Source organism: Eptatretus burgeri, chromosome 1, assembly GCF_056783735.1.
Source record: "Eptatretus burgeri isolate ZD-2024b chromosome 1, Ebu_testis_v1, whole genome shotgun sequence".
NCBI lineage: Eukaryota > Metazoa > Chordata > Myxini > Myxiniformes > Myxinidae > Eptatretus > Eptatretus burgeri.
In genome coordinates, this window is record NC_140961.1 from 129,700,083 (window position 1) to 129,719,231 (window position 19,149).

Below are 19,149 nucleotides of genomic sequence, written 5' to 3' on the forward strand. Positions count from 1 at the left end.
CCCCCTTCCTCTCACACCTCTCACACCCCTCTCTCTCACTCTCACACCTCTCACACCCCTCTCTCTCACACCCCTCTCTCTCACACACCCCTCACACACCCCTCTCACTCACACACCCCTCACACACCCCTCTCACTCTCACACCCCTCTCTCACACCCCTCTCACTCTCACCCCTCTCTCACACACCTCTCTCTCACCCCTCTCACTCTCACATCTCTCACACACCCCAATCCCTCTTACACCCCTCTCACTCTTACACCTCTCTCACTCACACACCCCTCTCAGTCTCTCTCACACCCCTCTCACTCTCACACCCCTCTCACTCTTGCTCACTCTCACACCTCACTCTCACACCCCTCTCACTGTCACACCCCTCTCTCTCTCACACCCCTCTCGCTCACTCACACTCTCACCTCTCTCACAAACACCCCTCTCACTCTCACACCTCTCACACCCCTCTCACACCCCTCTCACACACCCCTCTCTCACACACCCCTCTCTCACACACCCCTCTCCCATCCCTCTCACTCTCACACCTCTCACACACACCCCTCTCACACTCCTCTCACTCTCTCTCTCTCTCACACCCCTCTCACTCTCACCTCTCTCACACCCCTCTCAATCTCACACCCCTCTAACTCACACCTCTCTCACACACACCCCTCTCACTTTCACACCTCTCACACCCCTCTCAATCTCACAACCCTCTCTGTCACATCCCTCTCACTCTCACACCCCTCTCTCTCTCACACCCCTGTCGCTCACTCTCACACTCTCAGCTCTCTCACACACACCCCTCTCACTCTCACACCTCTCTCACACCCCTCTCACTCACACCCCTCTCGAATACACCCCCCTCTCACACACACCCCTCTCTCACACACCCCTCTCACATCCCTCTCACTCTCACACCTCTCACACCCCTCTCACACCCCTCTCACACACCCCTCACTCACACACCCCTCCCTCACACACCCCTCTCACTCTCACACCTCTCTCACACACACCCCTCTCTCACACTCCTCTCACTCTCTCTCTCTCACACCCCTCTCACTCACCTCTCTCACACGCCTCTCAATCTCACACCCCTCTCACACACCCCCCTCTCACTTTCACACCTCTCACACCCCTCTCAATCTCACAACCCTCTCTGTCACATCCCTCTCACTCTCACACCCCTCTCTCTCTCACACCCCTGTCGCTCACTCTCACATTCTCACCTCTCTCTCACACACACCCCTCTCACTCACACCTCTCTCACACCCCTCTCACTCACACCCCTCTCTAACACACCCCCCTCTCACTCACACACCTCACACACCCCTCTCATCCCTCTCACTCTCCCACGTCTCACACACACCCCTCTCTCACACACACCTCTGACACACCCCTCTCACAACCCTCTCACTCTCACACCTCACACACACCCCTCTCACTCACACCCCTCTCACTCTCACCTCTCTCACACCCCTCTAACTCACACCTCTCTCACACACACCCCTCTCACTTTCACACCTCTCACACCCCTCTCAATCTCACAACCCTCTCTTCACATCCCTCGAACTCACACCTCACTCACACACACTGCTCTCACTTTCACACCTCTCACACCCCTCTCAATCTCACACCCCTCTCACTCACACCTCTCTCTCTCTCTCTCTCTCTCTCTCTCTCTCTCTCTCTCTCTCTCTCTCTCTCTCTCTCTCTCTCTCTCTCTCTCTCTCTCTCTCTCTCTCTCTCTCTCTCTCTCTCTCTCTCTCTCTCTCTCTCTCTCTCTCTCTCTCTCTCTCTCTCTCTCTCTCTCTCTCTCTCTCTCTCTCTCTCTCTCTCTCTCTCGCTCTCTCTCTCTCTCTCTCTCTCTCTCTATCACACCCCTCCCTCGCTCTCTCTATCACACCCCTCCCTCGCTCTCTCTATCACACCCCTCCCTCGCTCTCTCTATCACACCCCTCCCTCGCTCTCTCTATCACACCCCTCCCTCGCTCTCTCTATCACACCCCTCCCTCGCTCTCTCTATCACACCCCTCCCTCGCTCTCTCTATCACACCCCTCCCTCGCTCTCTCTATCACACCCCTCCCTCTCACACTCCTCTCACTCTCACGTCTCTCACACCCCTCTCTCTCACATCCCTCTTTCTCTCTCTCACACCTCTCTCACCCCTCTCACTCTCACACCTCTCTCACACCTCTCTCTCTCAGCCCTCTCTCCATCAAACCCCTCTTTCTCACACCTCTCACACCTTTCACCCCTCACTCTCTCACACCCCTCTCACTCTCACACCTCTCTCTGTCACACACACACCCCACTCACTCTCACACCTGTCACTCTCAAACACCCCTCTCACTCTCTCTCACACCCCTCTCACTCTCACACCCCTCTCTCTCACACCCCTCACACACCCCAATCCCTCTTACACCCCTCTCACTCTTACACCTCTCTCACTCACACACCCCTCTCAGTCTCTCTCACCCCCCTCTCATTCTCACACCCCTCTCACTCTTGCTCACTCTCACACCTCACTCTCACACCCCTCTCACTGTCACACCCCTCTCTCTCTCACACCCTCTTGCTCACTCTCACACACACCCCTCTCACTCACACCCCTCTCTCACACCCCTCGCTCTCTCACACCCCACTCTCACTAACACACCCTCTCTCTCACACCCCTCTCACTCTCACCTCTCACTCACACCTCTCTTACACCATTCTCAATCTCACACCCCTCACTCTCACACCTCTCTCTCTCACTCTCACACCTCTCTCTCACTCTCACACATCTCACACACCCCTCTCAGTCTCTCTCTCTCTCACACCCCTCTCGCTCACTCTCACACTCTCACCTCTCTCACACACACCCCTCTCACACATCCTCTATCACCTCTCTCTCTCACAAACACCCCTCTCACTCTCACACCCCTCTCTCTCTCAGACCCCTCTCACTCTCACACCCCTCTCACTCTCACACCTCTCACTCTCACACCCCTCACTCTCACCCCCCTCTCAAACTTCTCTCTCACACACCCATCTCAAACCTCTCTCACACCCCTCTCATTCTCTCTCACACCCTCTCAATCTCACACCCTCTCTCTGTCACACCCCTCTCACTCACACAACTCTCACTCTCACACCCCTCTCTCTATCACACCCCTCGCACTCTCACCTCTCTCACACACACCCCTCTCACTCTCACACCCCACTCTCACACCCCACTCTCACACACATCCCTCTCTCTCTCACATCCCTCTCTCTCACACACCTCTCTCACCCCTCTCAATCTCACACCCATCTCACTCACACCTCTCACACACCCCTCTCTCTCACACACACACACCCCTCTCAATCTCAGACCCCTCTTTCTCTCACACCCCTCTCACTCTCACACAACTCACTCTCTCACTCCTCTCACTCACCTCTCTCTCACACACCCACCCCTCTCACTCACTCACCTCTATCTCTTTCAAATCCCCTCTCTCACACACACCCCTCTCTCTCTCACCCCTTTCAATCTCATCTCTCTCTCATATATATCTATATCTCTATATCTCTATATCTCTATATCTCTATCTCTATATCTCTATCTATCACACCCCTCCCTCTCTCTCTCTATCACACCCCTCGCTCTCTCTCTCCATCACACCCCACCCTCTCACTCCATCACACCCCTCCCTCTCTCTCTCCATCACACCCCTCCCTCTCTCTCCATCACACCCCTCCCTCTCTCTCCATCACACCCCTCCCTCTCTCTCCATCACACCCCTCCCTCTCTCTCCATCACACCCCTCCCTCTCTCTCCATCACACCCCTCCCTCTCTCTCCATCACACCCCTCCCTCTCTCTCCATCACACCCCTCCCTCTCTCTCCATCACACCCCTCCCTCTCTCTCCATCACACCCTCCCTCTCTCTCCATCACACCCTCCCTCTCTCTCCATCACACCCCTCCCTCTCTCTCCATCACACCCCTCCCTCTCTCTCCATCACACCCCTCCCTCTCTCTCCATCACACCCCTCCCTCTCTCTCCATCACACCCCTCCCTCTCTCTCCATCACACCCCTCCCTCTCTCTCCATCACACCCCTCCCTCTCTCTCACTCTCACACCCCTCCCTCTCTCTCACTCTCACACCCCTCTCACACCCCTCTCACTATCACACCCCTCTCTCTCTCTCCATCACACCCCTCCCTCTCTCTCCATCACACCCCTCCCTCTCTCTCCATCACACCCCTCCCTCTCTCTCCATCACACCCCTCCCTCTCTCTCCATCACACCCCTCCCTCTCTCTCCATCACACCCCTCCCTCTCTCTCCATCACACCCTCCCTCTCTCTCCATCACACCCCTCCCTCTCTCTCCATCACACCCCTCTCTCTCTCCATCACACCCCTCCCTCTCTCTCCATCACACCCTCCCTCTCTCTCCATCACACCCCTCCCTCTCTCTCCATCACACCCCCTCCCTCTCTCTCCATCACACCCCCTCCCTCTCTCTCCATCACACCCCTCCCTCTCTCTCCATCACACCCCTCTCTCTCTCTCACTCTCACACCCTCCCTCTCTCTCCATCACACCCTCCCTCTCTCTCTCACTCTCACACCCCTCCCTCTCTCTCTCACACCCCCTCTCACACCCCTCTCACTATCACACCCTCTCTCACACCTCTCTCTCTCTCTCTCTCTCTCTCTCTCTCTCTCTCTCTCTCTCTCTCTCTCTCTCTCTCTCTCTCTCTCTCTCTCTCTCTCTCTCTCTCTCTCTCTCTCTCTCTCTCTCTCTCTCCTCTCTCTCGCTCTCTCGCTCTCTCTCTCTCGCTCTCTCGCTCTCTCGCTCTCTCTCTCTCGCTCTCTCGCTCTCTCTCGCTCTCTCTATCACACCCTCCCTCGCTCTCTCTATCACACCCCTCCCTCGCTCTCTCTATCACACCCCTCCCTCGCTCTCTCTATCACACCCCTCCCTCGCTCTCTCTATCACACCCCTCCCTCGCTCTCTCTATCACACCCCTCTCTCACACACTCCTCTCACTCTCACGTCTCTCACACCCCTCTCTCTCACATCCCTCTTTCTCTCTCTCACACCTCTCTCACCCCTCTCACTCTCACACCTCTCTCACACCTCTCTCTCTCAGCCCTCTCTCCATCAAACCCCTCTTTCTCACACCTCTCACACCTTTCACCCCCCACTCTCTCACACCCCTCTCACTCTCACCCCTCTCTCTGTCTCACACTCACACCACTCACTCTTACACCTGTCACTCTCAAACACCCCTCTCACTCTCTCTCTCACACCCCTCTCACTCTCACACCCCTCTCTCTCACACCCCTCACACACCCCAATCCCTCTTACACCCCTCTCACTCTTACACCTCTCTCACTCACACACCCCTCTCAGTCTCTCTCACACCCCTCTCATTCTCACACCCCTCTCACTCTTGCTCACTCTCACACCTCACTCTCACACCCCTCTCACTGTCACACCCCTCTCTCTCTCACACCCCTCTTGCTCACTCTCACACACACCCCTCTCACTCACACCCCTCTCTCTCACACCCCTCGCTCTCTCACACCCCACTCTCACTAACACACCCCTCTCTCACACCCCTCTCACTCTCACCTCTCACTCACACCTCTCTTACACCATTCTCAATCTCACACCCCTCACTCTCACACCTCTCTCTCTCACTCTCACACCTCTCTCTCACTCTCACACATCTCACACACCCCTCTCAGTCTCTCTCTCTCTCTCACACCCCTCTCGCTCACTCTCACACTCTCACCTCTCACACACACCCCTCTCACACATCCTCTATCACCTCTCTCTCTCACAAACACCCCTCTCACTCTCACACCCCTCTCTCTCTCAGACCCCTCTCACTCTCACACCCCTCTCACTCTCACACCCCTCACTCTCACACCCCTCTCACTCACACCCCTCTCAAACTTCTCTCTCACACACCCATCTCAAACCTCTCTCACACCCCTCTCATTCTCTCTCACACCCTCTCAATCTCACACCCCTCTCTCTGTCACACCCCTCTCACTCACACAACTCTCACTCTCACACCCCTCTCTCTATCACACCCCTCGCACTCTCACCTCTCTCACACACACCCCTCTCACTCTCACACCCCACTCTCACACCCCACTCTCACACACATCCCTCTCTCTCTCACATCCCTCTCTCTCACACACCTCTCTCACCCCTCTCAATCTCACACCCATCTCACTCACACCTCTCACACACCCTCTCTCTCACACACACACCCCTCTCAATCTCAGACCCCTCTTTCTCTCACACCCCTCTCACTCTCACACAACTCACTCTCTCACTCCTCTCACTCACCTCTCTCTCACACACATACCCCTCTCACTCACTCACCTCTATCTCTTTCAAATCCCCTCTCTCACACACACCCCTCTCTCTCTCACCCCTTTCAATCTCATCTCTCTCTCATATATATCTATATCTCTATATCTCTATATCTCTATATCTCTATCTCTATATCTCTATATCTCTATCTCTATATCTCTATCTATCACACCCCTCCCTCTCTCTCTCTATCACACCCGTCCCTCTCTCTCTCCATCACACCCCTCCCTCTCTCTCCATCACACCCCTCCCTCTCTCTCTCCATCACACCTCCCTCTCTCTCCATCACACCCCTCCTCTCTCTCTCCATCACACCCCTCCCTCTCTCTCCATCACACCCCTCCCTCTCTCTCCATCACACCCCTCCCTCTCTCTCCATCACACCTCTCCCTCTCTCTCCATCACACCTCTCCCTCTCTCTCCATCACACCCCTCTCTCTCTCTCCATCATATCTCTCCCTCTCTCTCCATCATATCTCTCCCTCTCTCTCCATCACACCCCTCTCTCTCTCTCCATCACACCTCTCCCTCTCTCTCCATCACACCCCTCCCTCTCTCTCCATCACACCCCTCATCTCTCTCCATCACACCCCTCCCTCTCTCATATCTCTCTCATATCTCTCTCATATCTCTCTCCATCACACCCCTCTCATATCTCCCTCATATCTCTCTCATATCTCTCTCATATCTCTCTCATATCTCTCTCATATCTCTCTCATATCTCTCTCATATCTCTCTCATATCTCTCTCATATCTCTCTCATATCTCTCTCATATCTCTCTCATATCTCTCTCATATCTCTCTCATATCTCTCTCATATCTCTCTACATCTCTCTCATCTTATATCTCTCTCATATCTCTCTCATATCTCTCTATATCTCTCTCATATCTCTCTCATATCTCTCTCATATCTCTCTCATATCTCTCTCATATCTCTCTCATATCTCTCTCATATCTCTCTCATATCTTCATATCTCTCTCATATCTCTCTCATATCTCTTCATATCTCCATCACATCTCTCCCTCTCTCTCCATCACACCTCTCCCATCTCTCTCCATCATATCTCTCCCATCTCTCTCCATCACACCCCTCCCATCTCTCTCCATCACACCTCTCCCTCTCTCTCCATCACACCCCTCTCTCTCTCCATCATATCTCTCCCTCTCTCTCCATCACACTCTCCCTCTCTCTCCATCACACCCCTCCCTCTCTCTTATCTCTCTCATATCTCTCTCTTATCTCTCTCCATCACACCCCTCTCTCTCTCTCACTCTCACACCTCTCTCTCTCTCACTCTCACACCCCTCTCACACCCCTCTCACTATCACACCTCTCTCTCTCACACCTCTCTCTCTCTCTCTCTCTCTCTCTCTCTCTCTCTCTCTCTCTCTCTCTCTCTCTCTCTCTCTCTCTCTCACACGTGCTCTCTCTCTCTCTCTCTCTCTCTCTCTCTCTCTCTCTCTCTCTCGCTCTCTCGCTCTCTCGCTCTCTCGCTCTCTCGCTCTCTCGCTCTCTCGCTCTCTCTCTCTCTCTCGCTCTCTCTCGCTCTCTCTATCACACCCCTCCCTCGCTCTCTCTATCACACCCCTCCCTCGCTCTCTCTATCACACCCCTCCCTCGCTCTCTCTATCACACCCCTCCCTCGCTCTCTCTATCACACCCCTCCCTCCCTCTCTCTATCACACCCCTCCCTCTCACACTCCTCTCACTCTCACGTCTCTCACACCCCTCTCTCTCACATCCCTCTTTCTCTCTCTCACACCTCTCTCACCCCTCTCACTCTCACACCTCTCTCACACCTCTCTCTCTCAGCCCTCTCTCCATCAAACCCCTCTTTCTCACACCTCTCACACCTTTCACCCCTCACTCTCTCACACCCCTCTCACTCTCACACCTCTCTCTGTCACACACACACCCCACTCACTCTTACACCTGTCACTCTCAAACACCCCTCTCACTCTCTCTCACACCCCTCTCACTCTCACACCCCTCTCTCTCACACCCCTCACACACCCCAATCCCTCTTACACCCCTCTCACTCTTACACCTCTCTCACTCACACACCCCTCTCAGTCTCTCTCACACCCCTCTCATTCTCACACCCCTCTCACTCTTGCTCACTCTCACACCTCACTCTCACACCCCTCTCACTGTCACACCCCTCTCTCTCTCACACCCCTCTTGCTCACTCTCACACACACCCCTCTCACTCACACCCCTCTCTCACACCCCTCGCTCTCTCACACCCCACTCTCACTAACACACCCCTCTCTCTCACACCCCTCTCACTCTCACCTCTCACTCACACCTCTCTTACACCATTCTCAATCTCACACCCCTCACTCTCACACCTCTCTCTCTCACTCTCACACCTCTCTCTCACTCTCACACATCTCACACACCCCTCTCAGTCTCTCTCTCTCTCACACCCCTCTCGCTCACTCTCACACTCTCACCTCTCTCACACACACCCCTCTCACACATCCTCTATCACCTCTCTCTCTCACAAACACCCCTCTCACTCTCACACCCCTCTCTCTCTCAGACGCCTCTCACTCTCACACCCCTCTCACTCTCACACCCTCACTCTCACACCCCTCTCACTCACACCCCTCTCAAACTTCTCTCTCACACACCCATCTCAAACCTCTCTCACACCCCTCTCATTCTCTCTCACACCCTCTCAATCTCACACCCCTCTCTCTGTCACACCCATCTCACTCACACAACTCTCACTCTCACACCCCTATCTCTATCACACCCCTCGCACTCTCACCTCTCTCACACACACCCCTCTCACTCTCACACCCCACTCTCACACCCCACTCTCACACACATCCCTCTCTCTCTCACATCCCACTCACTCACACACCTCTCTCACCCCTCTCAATCTCACACCCATCTCACTCACACCTCTCACACACCCCTCTCTCTCACACACACACACCCCTCGCAATCTCAGACCCCTCTTTCTCTCACACCCCTCTCACTCTCACACAACTCACTCTCTCACTCCTCTCACTCACCTCTCTCTCACACACACACCCCTCTCACTCACTCACCTCTATCTCTTTCAAATCCCCTCTCTCACACACACCCCTCTCTCTCTCACCCCTTTCAATCTCATCTCTCTGTCATATATATCTATATCTCTATATATCTATTTATCACACCCTTCTCTCTCTCTCTCTATGACACCCCTTCCTCTCTCTCTCCATCACACCCCTCCCTCTCTCTCCATCACACCCCTCCCTCTCTCTCTCCATCACACCCCTCCCTCTCTCTCCATCACACCCCTCCCTCTCTCTCTCCATCACACCCCTCCCTCTCTCTCCATCACACCCCTCCCTCTCTCTCCATCACACCCCTCCCTCTCTCTCCATCACACCCCTCCCTCTCTCTCTCCATCACACCCCTCCCTCTCTCTCCATCACACCCCTCCCTCTCTCTCCATCACACCCCTCCTCTCTCTCCATCACACCCCTCCCTCTCTCTCCATCACACCCCTCCCTCTCTCTCCATCACACCCCTCCCTCTCTCTCCATCACACCCCTCCCTCTCTCTCCATCACACCCCTCCCTCTCTCTCCATCACACCCCTCCCTCTCTCTCCATCACACCCTCCCTCTCTCTCCATCACACCCTCCCTCTCTCTCCATCACACCCCTCCCTCTCTCTCCATCACACCCCTCCCTCTCTCTCACTCTCACACCCTCCCTCTCTCTCACTCTCACACCCCTCTCTCTCACACCCCTCTCACTATCACACCCCTCTCTCTCACTCTCTCTCTCTCTCTCTCTCTCTCTCTCTCTCTCTCTCTCTCTCTCTCTCTCTCTCTCTCTCTCTCTCTCTCTCTCTCTCTCTCTCTCTCTCTCTCTCTCTCTCTCTCTCTCTCTCTCTCTCTCTCTCTCTCTCTCTCTCTCTCTCTCTCTCTCTCTCTCTCTCTCTCTCTCTCTCTCTCTCTCTCTCTCTCTCTCTCTCTCTCTCTCTCTCTCTCTCTCTCTCTCTCTCTCTCTCTCTCTCTCCTCTCTCACACCCCTCGAACTCACACCTCTCACACACACCTCTCACTTTCACACCTCTCACACTCTCACCTCTCTCACACTCTCACCTCTCTCACACACACCCCTCTCACTCTCACACCCCTCTCACTCTCACACCCCTCTCACTCACACCCCTCTCACACCCCTCACTCCCACACCCCTCACACCCTCTCACACACACCCCTCTCACTCACACACTTCTCTCTCCCTCACACCCTCTCTCACACTCACCTCTCACTCTCACACCCTCTCTCACACCCCTCACTCTCACCCCTCTCTCTCACACCCCTCTCTCTCTCTCTCACCCCTCTCTCATACCCCTCTCACTCTCACCTCTCTCTCATACCCCTCTCACTCTCACCTCTCTCTCTCTCTCTCTCTCTCACACACACCCCTCTCTCTCACACCCCTCTAACTCTCACTCTCACACACCCCTCTCTCACACCCCTCACTCTCACACACACCCCTCTCACTCACACCCCTCTCTCTCACCCCTCACTCTCACACCTCTCACTCACACCCTTCTCTCTATCACACCCCTCTCACTCACCCCTCTCACTCACCCCTCACTCTCAAACACCCCTCTCACTCTCTCTCACACCCCCCTCACTCTCACCTCTCTCACACCTCTCTCTCTCACACCCCTCTCACTCACACCCCTCTCACTCACACCCCTCTCTCTCACACCCCTCTCACTCACACCTCTCATACCCCTCTCACTCTCACCTCCCTCTCTCACTCTCACACCCCTCTCTCCTCTCTCTCATAACCCTCTCACTCTCACCTCCCTCTCTCACTCTCACACCCCTCTCACTCACCCCTCTCACACCCCTCTCACTTTTACACCTCTCTCACTCTCAAACACCCCTCTCACTCTCTCTCACACCCCTCTCACTCTCACCTCTCTCACACCTCTCTCACACACCCCTCTCACTCTCACACCCTCTCTCTCACACACCCCTCTCACTCACACACCCCACTCACTCACACCCCACTCACTCACACCCCACTCACTCACACCCCACTCACTCACACCCCACTCACTCACACCTCTCATACCCCTCTCACTCTCACCTCCCTCTCTCACTCTCACACCCCTCTCTCTCTCATACCCCTCTCACTCTCACCTCTCTCTCATACCCCTCTCACTCTCACCTCCCTCTCTCTCTCTCTCTCTCATACCCCTCTCACTCTCACCTCTTTCTCATAACCCTCTCACTCTCACCTCTCTCTCTCTCACACCCCTCACCCTCTCACCCCTCACTCACATCCCTCTCAATCTCACACCCCTCTCACTCTCACACCCCTCTCACTCTCACACCCCTCTCACTCTCACACCCCTCTCACTCACACCCCTCTCACTCTCACAACCCTCACTCTCACACCCCTCTCACTCTCACCTCTCTCTCTCACACCCCTCTCTCTCTCTCTCACACCCCTCTCACTCTAACACCCCTCATGCTCTCACCCCTCATTCTCACACCCCTCTCACTCACACCCCTCTCACTCTCACACCCCTCTCACTCTCACACCCCTCTCACTCTCAAACCTCTCACACCCCTCTCTCTCTCTCTCACACCCCCCTCTCTCTCTCTCTCACACCCCTCTCACTCTAACACCCCTCACGCTCTCACCCCTCATTCTCACACCCCTCTCACTCTCACACCCCTTTCACTCACATCCCTCTCTCTCACTCACTCTCACACCCTCTCTCTCACACCCTCTCTCTCATACCCCTCTCTCACACCCCTCTCACTCACACCCCTCTCAATCTCACACCTCTCTCTCTCTCAAACCTCTCTCTCTCACCCCCACCCCTCTCTCTCTCTCATTCATGTGCTGTTTTAACATACCCCATTTTGTTCAATCCTGTCGTAACACCCCCTGCCTCTCCAAAAGTCCCACTATCAAATGCAATTTGTGAACCCCCCCCCCCCATACTTCTGCTTTCCTGCTTTTCCCTCCCCACTTCCTTCCCTCCTCACTCCCACCCCACCCCCTCCAAGAGTATATCGTGACATTTGGTGAGGCATCGCTCTCCACAAAGCCCCTTCCTCACTCCCCACCTTCCCTTAACTCTCACCTCCTCTCTCACCTCTCTCTCACACCCCTCTAACTCACACCTCTCTCTCATTTTCACACCTCTCACACCCCTCTCAATCTCACACCCCTCTCTGTCACATCCCTCTCACTCTCACACCCCTCTCTCTCACATCCCTCTTTCTCTCACACCCCTCTCTCTCACACACCCCTCTCTCACACCTCTCACTCTCATACCCCTCTCTATCACACCCCTCTCACTATCACACCCCTCTCTCACACATCCCTCTCTCTGTCACACCCCCTCTCTCTCAGCCCTCTCTCCATTAAACCCCTTTCTCTCACACCTCTCACACTCTCACACCTCTCACTCCCACACCCCTCACTCCCACAATCCTCTCTCTCACACCTCTCACACACACACCCCTCTCACTCACACACTTCTCTCTTTCTCTCTCAATCCCCCTCTCTCACACCCCTCTCACTCTCACACCCCTCTCACTCTCAAACCCCTCTCACTCTCACACCCCTCTCACTCACACCCGTCTCACTCTCACCCCTCACTCACACACCCCTCTCACTCTCACTCTCACATCCCTCTCACACACACCCCTCTCTCACACCCCTCTCACTCTCACCTCTCTCTCTCTCACAGCCCTCTCAATCTCACACCCCTCTAACTCACACATCTCTATCACACACACCCCTCTCACTTTCACACCTCTCACACCCATCTCAATCTCACACCCCTCTCTGTCACATCCCTCTCACTCTCACACCTCTCTCACTCTCACACCCCTCTCTCTCACATCCCTCTTTCTCTCATACCCCTCTCACTCTCACACCCCTCTCTCACTCTCACACCCTCTCTCTCACACCCTCTCTCTCACACACACCCCTCTCACTTTCACACCTCTCACACCCATCTCAATCTCACACCCCTCTCTGTCACATCCCTCTCTCTCACACCTCTCACTCTCACACCCCTCTCACTCACACACCCTCTCTCTCTCACACCCTCTCTCTCACACCTCTCACCTCTCTCACTCTCACACCCCTCTCTCTCTCACACCCCTCTCTCTCTCACACCCCTCTCTCTCTCACACCCCTCTCTCACACCCCTCACTCTCACACCCCTCTCTCTCACACCTCTCACTCTCACACCCCTCTCTCTCACACCCCTCTCATTCTCACACCTCTGTCACACACACGCACCTCTCTCACACCCCTCTCACTCTCACACCCCTCTCACTCTCACCCCTCTCTCTCACCCCTCTCACACACACCCCTCTCACTCACACCCCTCTCTCACTCACTCACACCCCTCTCACACCCCTCACACACCCCTCTCAAACCTCTCTTACACACCCCTCTCAAACCTCTCCCTCACCCCTCTCATTCTCTCTCACACCCTCTCTATCTCACACCCCTCTCTCTCTGTCACACCCCTATCTGTCACACCACTCTCACACCCCTCTCTTACACACCCCTCTCAAACCTCTCTCCCTCACCCCTCTCATTCTCTCTCACACCCTCTCTATCTCACACCCCTCTCTCTCACTCTCACACCCCTCTCACCCCTCTTTCTCTCACACCCCTCTCTCTCTCACACCCCTCTCTCTCTTACACAACTCACTCTCTCACCCCTCTCACTCTCACACCTCTCTCTCTCTATCACACCCCTCCCTCTCACAATACTCTCTTTCACACTCATTTCTCACTCTCATACCCCACTGTCTCTCACACATCCCTCTCTCACACCCCTCTCTCTCACACACCCCTCTCTGTCACACCCCTCTCCCTCTATCACACACCTCTCACTCCCCTCTCACTCTCACACACCTCTCACACTCCCCTCTCACTCTATCACACCGCCCTCTCTCTCACACCTCTCTCTCTCTCTCACCCCTCTCTCTCACACCCCTCACTCTCACACCCCTCTCAATCTCCCACCCCTCTCACTCCCACCCCTCACTCTCACACCCCTCACTCTCACACCCCTCGCTCTCACACACCTCTCTCTCTCACTTCTCACACCCCTCTCTCTCACACCCCTCTCTCTCACACCCCTCTCACTCTAACACCCCTCACGCTCTCACCCCTCATTCTCACATCCCTCTCACTCTCACACCCCTTTCACTCACATCCCTCTCTCTCGCTCACTCTCACACCCCTCTCACTCACACCCCTCTCAATCTCACACCCCTCTCTCTCACTCACACAAACCCCTCTCACTCTCACACACAAACCCCTCTCACTCTCACACACAAACCCCTCTCACTCTCACACACAAACCCCTCTCACTCTCACACCCCTCTCTCTCTCACTCTCAAACCTCTCTCTCACCCCCACCCCCTCTCTCCCATTCATGTGCTGTTTTAACATACCCCATTTTGTTCAATCCTGTCGTAACACCCCCTGCCTCTCCACAAGTCCCACTATCAAATGCAATTTGTGAACCCCCCCCCCCATACTTATGCTTTCCTGTCCAAAACCCCCTACCCCTCCCCACTTTCTTCCCTCCTTGCTCCCACCCCACCCCCTCCCAGAGTATATCGTGACATTTGGTGAGGCATCGCTCTCCACAAGCCCCCTTCCTCACTCCCCACCTTCCCTTAACTCTCATATATATATATATATATATATATATATATATATATATATATATATATATATATATATATATATATATATATATATATATATATATATATCTGTCTCTGTCTCTGTCTCTGTCTCTGTCTCTGTCTCCAGACACACGGGAGATGTCAGTGCAGCCCGGAAGTTTGGTATGATTTCACAAAAGTCTGAGTGAGTAGTTCAGTGACAACACAGGACAGGACAGACACAGCACAGATATATATTTACACACACACACACACACACACACACACACACACACACACACACACACACACACACACACACACACACACACACACACACACACACACACACACACACACACACGGAGTGTGGGTTTCCTTTTTACCGTTTGTGGAGACTTCCAAAAATTACACAACTTTTAACAGTGAATTTGCTCCTATAATTTGGTTGACCATCAAATTAATCAAATGAACAGTGGATGCCATGTCATTATGTTGTTCATCTTTCGGCTGCTCCCGTTAGGGGTCGCCACAGCGGATCATCCGTTATGATCCGCATCCTGATTTGGCACAGGTTTTACGCCGGATGCCCTTCCTGACGCAACCCTGGTCGCATCTTACGACACAGGGATCAGGATTTGGGTTTCACCATGATTCCGGGCTGCTCTACACCCTGCCCAGTGCAGAGCCCCCCGTCCTCAAGCGATCCTCCAACCCAAGCCTCCGAGTAGCCGGATTACAGGCGCACGCCACTACGCCCGGTGATGCCATGTCATTATCACATTCGCAAATATTTTTACTTCCTCCTTTTCCTTTCCTTGTCTTCCACTGCTATTTCCTCCCATTATTTTTCCCTTCTCTCCCCACTCTTTCCATACCTCTAACTTTCTTTTTCCCCCTACAATCGTCCCCCTTCTCTTGCTTTTCTCAATTTTCATTCTCTGAACTTGGCACCACCCCACCATTCCCCATGCTTATGTAATAAACAGGCGACTCCATAATGTGAAAGCATGCAACACAATAAAAAGAGCAATCAGAGATTGCAGACCCTCGCCAGGACTTGTTTTGTGTAGTTTTGTGTGGCGTTTGTGTACTGGTGTGTTACGTAATTAATAAGAGACATAAATAGAACTGCAATTATATAAATGCTGGCAATGATGACCTCGTACCAAGACGTCCCACTTTGATGGAACCCCACTTTGATTGAATTCCTGACCCTGACCCATGACGTTTAGTCTTATTATTCAATTGAATTTAAAATGGGATTAAATGGAAGACCAAATAGGTACAAGTTCTGCATTGGAGTAATCAGAAGGAACTCAAACAAGCAAAGATGAAGTCATCAGGAGGAACCTGAAGAGGATTCACATTTCAGCTGCTACTCCTCCTCCCTCAAACCCATCCAGGCACAGCCAAGTGAGCCTTATGAAAAAATAAAAAATAACCTAGATCAAAGAATTAAATAATTCTGGCTGCCAGACCATGTGTCCGATCACGTTAAGTTTTAAAACATGTATTCCCCATCAATACTAGATCATCAATGTGAAGTTTAGTGAAAAGAAACAAACTTGTACATCTAAGGCTTGGGGAACATTTTTGTGAAGCTTCCCCTCGATCTGTTCAGCCACTTCAGAGAATACTTTTGAAGGTTTAAAAAATATGTGTATATATATATATATATATATATATATATATATATATATATATATATATATATATATATATATATATCTCTGCCGAATCACGCGACTCATGAAATCATTTCTTCTTTTCTGTGGACTATTTTATCTCGAGATGACCCTCAAAAATTTTCATACTGATCAGACGTGGTGTTCTACATATGCAATTATGACGTCATAACAAAGGCATTTATGATGTCATAAAAAAATCAATTATTCCCCATGAGGAGTACTTGTTATGTGCTAAGTTTCAATTTTTACTTTGGTGTGGTATCATAGATACAGAGGTCTAATTTTTTTTTCCGTTTCTTCCAACATGGCTGCCACACTACGTGATCTATAACTTCATCATTATTATTGAAACATTCTACATGAGTAGTCACAAAACTGCCGTGTGGACAAACAAACAAACACAGACGGACAGACAAACAAACCCAAATGCAACACCCTCTCCTCCAGCGAAGGTAACAATGAGTATAACATGGAAAGAAAACATAAAAACTTAAAATCCATGTAAAAAAAAAAAAAAAAAAATTCAACCATTTCCATGAATTACCAGTTCGAGCAAGAAATTTGTGATCACATCTTCAGGTTGAGACTAAAAACTCAAGAGGACATTTTCAGAGATATAAATAAATTCCTTCACTCAGTATCCATTCATGTCTGTATCTCAGGATAGGAAGAGCTTGCTGTGGACCAACGATGCTCAAAGAGTAAGCTTGACGCCTATTCCAAGCCTGATCCTGTGCTGTGGCCCATTTCCTGCCTTTTCTGGCAGCAATGCCAGACCTCGGATAGTCTCTCATCCTGTGCCTCTGACATTGACAAACTCTTAAAAAGCAGATGCCACACTTGGCTTGCTTCAAAGCATTCATTTCTCTGAAGAAGAGGTTTTGTTAGGTCAAGCTCTTGAAATGTTGTGATATGAAAGGGAAATAAATAACTGAAAGGCATAATTGCTCAGACAGCCAAATTCCATGTCAGTATTCTCATGTTCTCGTGTCGGCCATCTGGAGGGATTATAATGATGAGAATGTAGAGGTGGCATTTTGAATACTGCAGGTGTGAGGTCTGAGACAGGAAATCCATGTGAAGGATATCACCCCAGTTTTAGCAATTGTTCTCGGGCTGGAAGGACAGGCTTAGAGGTGTGCACACTCGCCTCTGAGCTAGCTAGCCTGAGTTTGAATCACGGCCATGCTCTAAACCGTCACCCTGGTGTTTGGCAGGCAGGGCAAGGCATCAATATGTGTGCCGTTCCCTCAGATGGACTTTTACCTGTGTCCGCTCTGCCGGTATTAGCTAGTGAACATTAAAGATCCAATGGTGTCCTTTGCGAAGAGTCAGCGAGCTATCTCTGGCATCTTGAACAAATTCCAAAAAATTACTGCTCTAACCTATAGGGTGCACTGCCTCAATCAGCAGGATAGCTGCGCAGCCCAGCAATGATGCAAACCTGCAGCCATGCTACAAGTTCCTTCAAGGGGTTAAATAATTTGCTTTCACTTCACATGTCAACAGGAGTCACTGCTCAAGAACTCGACCTTCATTTGTACATTCCAAGCAGGTAAGGTAAATTATTTTTAAAGTTAATTTGATAACTAGAGGCAGGAGAAGAAGAAGAAGAAGAAAAAAAAAAAGAACCATCAGGATATGTCTGCACATACTTTGTGGGCTGTTGGTTTCTCCCACGCATGTGGTCAAGTCCTTGTATTTGTCATGTGATGTGTATGTTATACTCTATCTGAAATAACAATGCGATGTGTGGTGCAGGCCAAGACGAGTAGAATAGCCTTTCTGCCATTGACTTTTCCTTGCATCTTTCCTCGTAACGATGTTTATTTTTTTATGCTGAACTGAATCCCGAATCCAGTACAACGCAGATTCGACACGAGGATATAAATGCAGCGCTGTGATGTACTGCATGATATTGATTTTTAACAACAATAAAGAATCATTACTTGCAATAGACTTGACGGAATGAAGAGCATGCTTTGACCCTGAAGCTATGTCTATCCATCTATAATAATCTACACTGTATATAAATGCAAGTTATATGATTGTCTCAGAACGGGGTAAATGTCGTAAGCAGAGCAACTATAATTCAGAATGATACCTGACTACCCAAGGGAAGAACAAATTTGATCCTTATCGGTCATGTAGTTTGTAAGGATACCTGGTGTTGGCTTAATGGTTAGGGTAGCAGGCTTGGGACCCTTGGGTCCTGAGTTCAAATCCTGCTTCGTTGTTGAATTAATACCAGGTGGGGTTGACTCAGCCTGTCATCCTTCAGAGGTTAGCAAAGTGAGTACCAGCTTGTTGGGATGATTGAGCCATTTGATGATCCTGTGTCGGAGTGGCGACCAAGTCAGGATTTAGTGGGGCAGATTAAGTCAGTATCCCACAAGAATCTTTCAGTTGA

The 19,149-nt window shown here is 51.9% G+C and overlaps 1 protein-coding gene and 1 long non-coding RNA gene across 7 annotated transcripts in view; one reads left to right on the top strand and one right to left on the bottom strand.

The window, feature by feature from the left end:
- Positions 1-16,096, top strand: part of LOC147035409 (uncharacterized) — a 116,575-nt gene extending 100,479 nt beyond the window's left edge. For 3 of the 4 annotated variants that reach the window (XR_015062342.1, XR_015062337.1, XR_015062333.1), the window contains one exon: positions 15,197-15,412. This is a non-coding gene — a long non-coding RNA (uncharacterized LOC147035409). Of the gene's footprint in view, positions 1-15,196; positions 15,413-15,571 lie in introns of those variants that run through there. The other variant, XR_015062340.1, reaches the window with a different exon arrangement.
- Positions 1-19,149, bottom strand: part of LOC147035411 (lysyl oxidase homolog 2-like) — a 201,714-nt gene that overhangs the window by 51,140 nt on the left and 131,425 nt on the right. The gene's annotated exons all lie outside the window — the stretch shown is intronic.